Genomic DNA, 7,813 nt, shown 5'->3' with positions numbered 1-7,813 from the left:
TTTACCTCCAAATCTGACAATGCAAGAAGTTGGTGTCCTTCCCCAAGGTGCTGCATGTGGGCCTCATCCAGGCCTCAGAGAACCTGAAGGAAGATGTCTGGTAGCAGCTGCAGGAGCTGCAAGCTCAGCCTTTCACCAATCAGATGAACCAGCATGTAGACCAATGACAAAGTTAATGAGCAGCAAGGAAGCCTGGGGCCCTTTGCCACCTTTCAGAGCATAATGCTTTAGGTCTGCCTCCCAAATCTGGGGTAAATTTCTCCATTGGCCAACCCTAACCCTGAACCATACAGAAAAGAAGATTCTAGGATATGTAGTTCCACCTTAGCTAAGTGACGGCACAAACTACTACGACACACACTAGCACAGTTTGGATCATGCACAATGAGTACATTTTTACTGCATTTCACCTGAACAAATTAATCTAATTTAACAATAAGAAAGAGAAATATAACTTAGAGAATGTAAGGATATATTACAACTATTATGTCTCACCACTGTGACCTAGCATCCAGCACAGTACCTTCGCATGAGTAAATGTTTGACATATTTCACTGAATTAAATCAGCTAGTCCCGATTACTACTTAAAAAACAAATCTAAGATGATATTCTTAGTAAGAATAGAAATGTCATAAAAATATCTTTTGGTTCTATGAATATTATTTCATTCTTCAAAAATGAGGCTTTGCTTTTAGCTATTTTTGATCAAATGTATGTGTACACTTCACAAATGTTCCATTTTAAATGTAAAAATAATTTTCACTTCATATAGTATATCCTGGTCAAGACATAAATATTTAAGCAAATCGTCTGCATTAAAAATAGAAATATCAGGGCTGGAGTTATAGCTCAGTGGTAGAGCCCTTGCCTCACACATGTGAGGCACTACATAAAAATAAACTAAATATATTTAAAAAGAAGAGGAATATACACAAAAGGCCAATTAAATTAATCATGGAAATTAACCATTATTAAGATACTTCTGTTACCTCAACTATTGTGCAAATTTCTTGCAAACAGGTAAAAATAAATATTAAAATGAAAAAAAGATTAATTAAATTAACCAGAAAACTTAGACCTTCATCTATTTAAACAACCAAAACGCTTCAAGGAGTCATATTTTTCTGGATGACCAATGTTGAAAATCAGATAACAAAAAAGTCAACAGGTTTACATAATGCCTTCTAAGAATTTACTCTTGTCAGAATAGACTTCTTCACCAGAATTCAGTTTCTAATTCTGAGAATAAATCCCTTACCCATATCACTAATAGCAGGTCTGCTTCTCTGATCAAAATCACTGATAACAGATACTTAGCACCAGGGGTCTCAAATGCATCAGAGGGCAAACAAAAAGAATCCAGTTATTGTATTAATATAATTAATTATAAAGTCATCCTCAAACTAGCCATTGATGGTTAAGAGCCATCAGAATAAACTTAGTTTTAGTCAGTGTTGTTGAATGACATTCTTCATTTAACCTGAGAACAGACTTTTTTTAAAGCAAAAGTTACTCACAAAATCTCTGATAAACATTCTGATGAACACTAGAAATTAAAATGGTGCATTGTATTAGTAAGTTATTTAGCTCAGAAACATTCAGGGTTTTTGAAAAATCACACCCTTTTATACATCTTTCTAGGATAAATATGTCCCTGGTCCTTGAGAACAATCAAGCCTGGAACACATCTCTTATTGAAATCAATTCTTGGTCCCCATTTCCTCAAAATGTGTAAACCTAAAACTTCCCAGAAAATCCCTCTATCCAGAAGCCACTGAGAAGCTTATTAATTCCCAGAACCTTAGAGATTCTACTGTCCTCTTTCAGTTGACATGTCAGCAAGTTTAATGCAGTCCAAGGCCAAACATCAGTATGGAGTTTAAAACATCCTTTAGTTAAGTTCGAAGAAGATTGTAATCAGATTTAAATACCATATACTTTACATACCAAATTATTTATTGAATAAATGAACTTTTCCACTAAAACTATGTGCCTGTACATACATATTGAAAATCTACCTCAGATTGTTTGAAAACTCTGTTCTAGGTTCTTTATAAAGGATTCCTAAGCACCATTTATTATTCTGGCTTTCAAAACTCATTAATGAGAATTTACACTTTGACAGCAGACACGACGTCTTTGTATGTGGTGCTGAGGATTGAACCCAGGTCACATGCATGCCAAGTAAGCACGCTACCGCTTGAGCCACATCCCCAGCCCGAGAATTTACACTTTGAAACAGAGCCAATTTTAGAATAAGCCACAGCTGGAGAAGATCACAGAATAAACAGAAAACTCTGACTTCCCAAACTTCTGAAGCCCTGAATAAGAAATTGAAAGGGACCAAGTTGAGTTCTCCAGTGTGGGAAACCAGAGAATAAATCATGATGGAGCAGTCGGTGCCAACTGGTGACTATTTCATGTGTTGTTAAACCCACGTTGCTGATAGATTTATTTCAAATTCAGTGTCAGATTTAGGAAATAAATGAGATTAATACAAGTGTGTTTCTACGTGGAGAAACATGTTATCTGTTTACAAAATATAGACAAGAAGCAATCCTGTGACGGTTGTTATGTGGGCATTTTTAGTGCTCGCCCATGAACACTTCACCAACTGCTATGATTCCATGTGCAGCAGAGACAAGTGACTAGGGTTCCAGATGTCAAATTCTTCCATATAGTTATTCAGCAATGACATCAAGTACATGAACTGAGTGTTAATGCAGAATTGTGTGTGCGCATGCATGTGTGCGTGAGAGAAAAAGAGAAATGAGATTAGAAATTCCATTAAGCTGGTCTTCCTCATGCTTATGTGTTCTCTCTCTCTCTCTCTTTCACTCTCTGACACACACACTCACCACATATGGACCTCAGGCAGCATGTCCTCTGATGGAGCACTAACATCAGGCATGACTTGGTGGCTGCTTTGGGAAGGAGGTGCTCAGCTTCCCCCATCTTTGCTCCGTGACAGTTTCTATGTCACATATACCATCACCCGCCTGACACACGTATGCCATCCCCCTTAATAACCCAGGGAGGTCTTGGGTCAGAGGTTCCTCTCCAAAGACTGACAGCCAGGGAGGCACCATACCTGCAATAGAACCGTCAGCTGAAGTGAGAAGACAGGGCCCCGTGGGGAATTCCTTTCTCTCCCAACAAGGAACCTTCACTCAGCATGACCTGCCTTGAAGAAGACTTCAGACAAGGTCTTTCTTTTCCACTTCAAATCCTGCCTTGAAACAAGCTCTCTCGGCCACCTGCAATTGCTGTAAATCAATTTCCAAAGAGAAATCACTATGCAAAATATGCATAAGGCAAGATGGGTAAGGAGATGACAAGCTGCCCTGCCCTGCCTCCTGTCATGTGGGGTCTCCTCTTTCTTCTCCCACAAAGACCCAAGAGGTTAAGAGAGGACTGAGGCTCACAGAATTATAACACTGGAGGTGACCTCAGGAGTTTCCAGGCCTGCTTTTTGGCATTACCTACAGCCTCAACTCTTCTAGCTCACTTAGTATATTGGGTTGTTATTGTTGTTTGGTTTTAATATAATCAAAATGCCAATATAATCACTTACAAAGAGAAATACAATTATCAAAAAAAAAAAAACAGATTTCAATTTCAATCACCAACAAGTTTCTCTGCATAAACACTCCTCAAATCTTAACTGTGTGTTCATTTTGATAGGAACAATGGATACCAAATCGCAGCCTTTTTTTTTTAAAGGAATTTTAATAGGTAGAGTTATAGACTTAGACTTGTGAATTATTTATTCCCTTTTTCCAGCCCCCTGCTTAGTTGATGCATCTAAATTCTTCATTTCCAAATAAAATTAAGTGTTGTGTGACTTGGCCTGGGTTCCTGCATAGATCACGAGAGAGGCAGGGTTAATGCTCTGCCTTACCTAAGCCATCTTGAATCTTGCCTTTCTAAAAGCATCAGCAATCTACTGCTGGAAGAAAAGGATCAATCTGCAGAAGCAGAAGCAAGTACCAGAAAGGGTCAAAGCTGAAGAACCCTCCTGTCACAAGTAGATTCTGCTGTGTTTGACGGTTTACAGATCCCAACCAAGGAATTTCAGGAAGATTCCATAGCAAAAAAACTAGATTTGTCATAATGAAGCTGATTGGCCACCATGGTGATGAGAGTCAATGGGCAGTAGGACTTGTTGATAACAAACTGAGAAATCTTTCCTTGCTATTTGCCTGGAACTGATAGAGCCAAGGGAAGAAATTCAAATACTTGTTATGCTAAGCAAAAGAAGCAAGACACATATTGTATATTCTATTTATATGGAATATTCAGAATAAGCAAAACCATACGGACAGCAGATTAGTGACTACCGAGGGATGGAGGGGAGGAAAATGGGCATGACTATTATAGGTAAAGGGTTTCCTTTTGAGGTGATAAAAATGTTTTGAAACTAGACTGTGGAGATGGTTGCACAACATTGTGAATTTACTAAAATTTGTCACTAGTGGCAAATTTTATGTTTATGTATTTTACTACAATTTTTTAAAAGGATATGCCAGATTTTTTAAGAGGGAGAGTTCCCTCCAGTGTCTATGGTCCTCCCAGGCAGTCAGTGGGATATAGGAGCAGATAACAGTTTAGAAGGGAGAGGGAAGAAAGAAGAAGCCCCAAGTGTGGGCAGGAGAACAGGGTAGATTTTAGCTTCTTCCTTTTCCAGAATTGCCAGGCAGAAGGGCCTTCCTAGACCACTTTGCACTTATGTTACAGGCACTTGCTCATCAGGTTTGAAGAGCTAGACAAACATGAGCTAAATCTAGCTCCATTCCCTCTGTATAGTAATTCTTGACAAGTCACACCAATAACATTCCTGGAGTGCCTATGGTATGTGTGACTGTCAAGAGCCCTCCATACATCCTCTGCTTCAATCCCCACAATCCTGTAGGGCAGAAGCCATTCTTATGATTTCCAATTGAAGAGTCCCAAATTTAAAAGGGCTCATTAAGTTATCCAAAATTTCATACACAGTAAGACTCTAGAGCTCTAGTTTCTGTTTCTAAAAAGGGGAGAAAAACAACTGCTTTGAAAGATGACAATTATATATCACTAACACTGTTAAGAGCACTAAATGGTGGCTGAAATAAGTGATTAACCTCACAATACCCTCGTGAGGCAGCATCACAGAGCAAGAATTTGACTGAGAATGGAAGTTCCATGATCAGTTAGTGATAGAGCCCACAACTTGGGCTATGTTCAGAAGGACCCAGTTATGACAATGAATCAATGATCCATCAACACAAAACCAATCAGAACATCAGGAATGGAGGCAGCATAGATCTGAAGTAGAAGACTGGAGTCCTACGAAAATAAAGACACCCTAACGAGAGGAGGAAATGGAGAAAGCAGCGGACTCTCTCCTGGTCAGTTAGAAATGCTTCCTGGTAGTGTTACCTACTTCTAGAGAAAACCTCTGGAGAAGCAATGGCCTCGGATTGCCCTGAGGCCCCCACAGTGGGACAGAATCTATTAATAGGAATACTAATAAGGACAATGAGTACCATCAATTGTATACTTGCTACAACCAGACACTAGACAAAATGTGTCACATACATTCTCTCAAATCCCTACAAAAAGTTATGGAGTAGGCATCATGTTCTCCATTTACTGGTGAGAAGGTCAGAGCCCAGGATCACACAGCAAATAAATGGCAGTTGTGGGAATCAAATGCAGGCCTGCACAAGTGCAAAACCTTAGCTCTTAACTAATATGTTCCTTCCAGTGAGGGAGATTTCTAGTCCTCATTGTCATGGCTACTTCTGGCATGAATAGGAGTGGGCTCAATAAATGTCAATATCCATCCACAACTAATATTTGCCAGTGGGGAAAAAAACATAATAAAGTGGCATAGGACTACTCTTAAGCAAAATATCAAACAGAAATATCTTCTGGAATTGTGCGTGGATCCTACCCATTTCAGCCCATCCTCAAAAGCAGAGACTGGTCCTGATGCCCACACTGGACCCAAAATGCCAATCAAAATTAGGACCTTCTGCCTTGTAGACAGATAGTCTGTCATCCCATAAGGGCAAGTCTTCAGCTTTCCAGATTTCTTAGGCATATTTTTCCAGGTGTTCCTGGCCCAACATGCTAGAGCGGGAACTTCTTCCATTCATAAGCCATGGTGATACTTCAATGTGACTAAAAGACTAAAGGCATAATTGTCCACATGTAGAGTTTGGCTCTTAAAATCTGCATAGGTCTTTCTCTGTAACAAGCATATAAGTATATAAAATGAACTCCAAAGACTCTACTTTACTAGTTCATATCCAATGATGTATAGTAGAGAGACCATTCAAGCTTTCTCACCAGATTCCCTGTTTAGTCAACACATCACCAACAGCTTGTCTATGAACACTGCTATGAGAAAAATATTTGTGACCACATGTCATCTTAATAGGGTGGAATTAATTACTGGATTTGCTTATCCAAAAATTGTACAGCTCTACAGATATTTGGCTGAGTACAGATAACTGATGAGTGTACTAACACATTTCATGAATGCTAAAATATATATTTTTATATCTTAATATCTCTGAAATCCAGATGTGTTTTACTATTACCATCAGACAGCCTGCACTCCTGCCAGAGCTGGCATTGTCTGCTCATGAGGGAACATCACAAGCACCAGCATCAAAACTTGCAGAATGGATGTCATTGACAAGAAAATCTCAGATAACAGGGGAACACTTCTTGGATGCTGTATTGCCAATGGGCTTGATGGTCCAGAAGAATATCAGGTAGAAAAACCATCATTGTAGACAGCTCTGAGCTGAATTGTAATTCTTAGGAGTTGGACTTCAAACAGGATGTTTTAGGAATAACCCTAATCATCTCGTTGTACTTACATTGTTTTTTCTGTGTATATATGAGTGTCATGTCTACTTTTTAAAACCCTAAGTTTATTTAAGACTAGTTCTTTCAAAGACTATTATATAAAAACAATTTCTCACCTAAAATTAGAAAGCACTGTGCTGTAGTTAATTTGGAAGGCATTTTCTTCCTTGTGGTGAATAAAATAATGGTATATTATATTATCATTAAAATCTTATATTTAATGAAATGCAGCTTAAATAGCAAATATACCACAACTCAGCAAGTTTGAAGGAACAAAAATCAAAACCTTAATTTTTAAAAGACTATGATTTTCTTACTCTAGAAATAGCGAAGTTCAAAATTCACAGTAAGAATTTTGTGTATAATCCATGGTCTACCTGGAAAAGGTAACACACGTGAAAAAGGCAATATAGAGACTTATTTTGTTGCCTTCCAAACTTTATACTTTCAATAAAAGTGAGGATTTGGGGAAACTCGTAAAAATCCTCAAAAAAAATTATAAAAGTTTAAGCATTTAAACTTAATAGAAACTGTGCCTCTTTCTACTCCCTTGAACTGGCTAAGCCTTGGTTTCTTGTTCTTAAAATAGGACTTTAAAGCAGCTACATCATTGAGTTGTTTTGAGAACTGAATAGCTGACACATACAAAATGCATAGTAAAAAAAAAAAAAAAAAAAAGCCACATGGCAGTAGCTAAATGCACTATCACTATCTTTATGACTTTTACTTTCTTGCCCAGTGCTCAACAAATGCTTGTCCAGTAAAAAGAAAAAAAAATGAAAAATGAGAGACTAAAGTATCATATTTCCATCAGTTAAAAAATTTCAATCCCAGAAATGAATTATTTGAAAATGTTATGTTTACATATGCCTAACAGTTTCCTCACAGACTAAAAAGCAGATGATTGTCAAAGAATTTAAGCAGGGATGGAGATGAAAAAAGTAATCCTGT

This window comes from Marmota flaviventris, chromosome 11 (genome assembly GCF_047511675.1).
Source record: "Marmota flaviventris isolate mMarFla1 chromosome 11, mMarFla1.hap1, whole genome shotgun sequence".
NCBI classification, from domain to species: Eukaryota; Metazoa; Chordata; class Mammalia; order Rodentia; family Sciuridae; genus Marmota; species Marmota flaviventris.
This window is presented reverse-complemented; position numbering follows the sequence as displayed.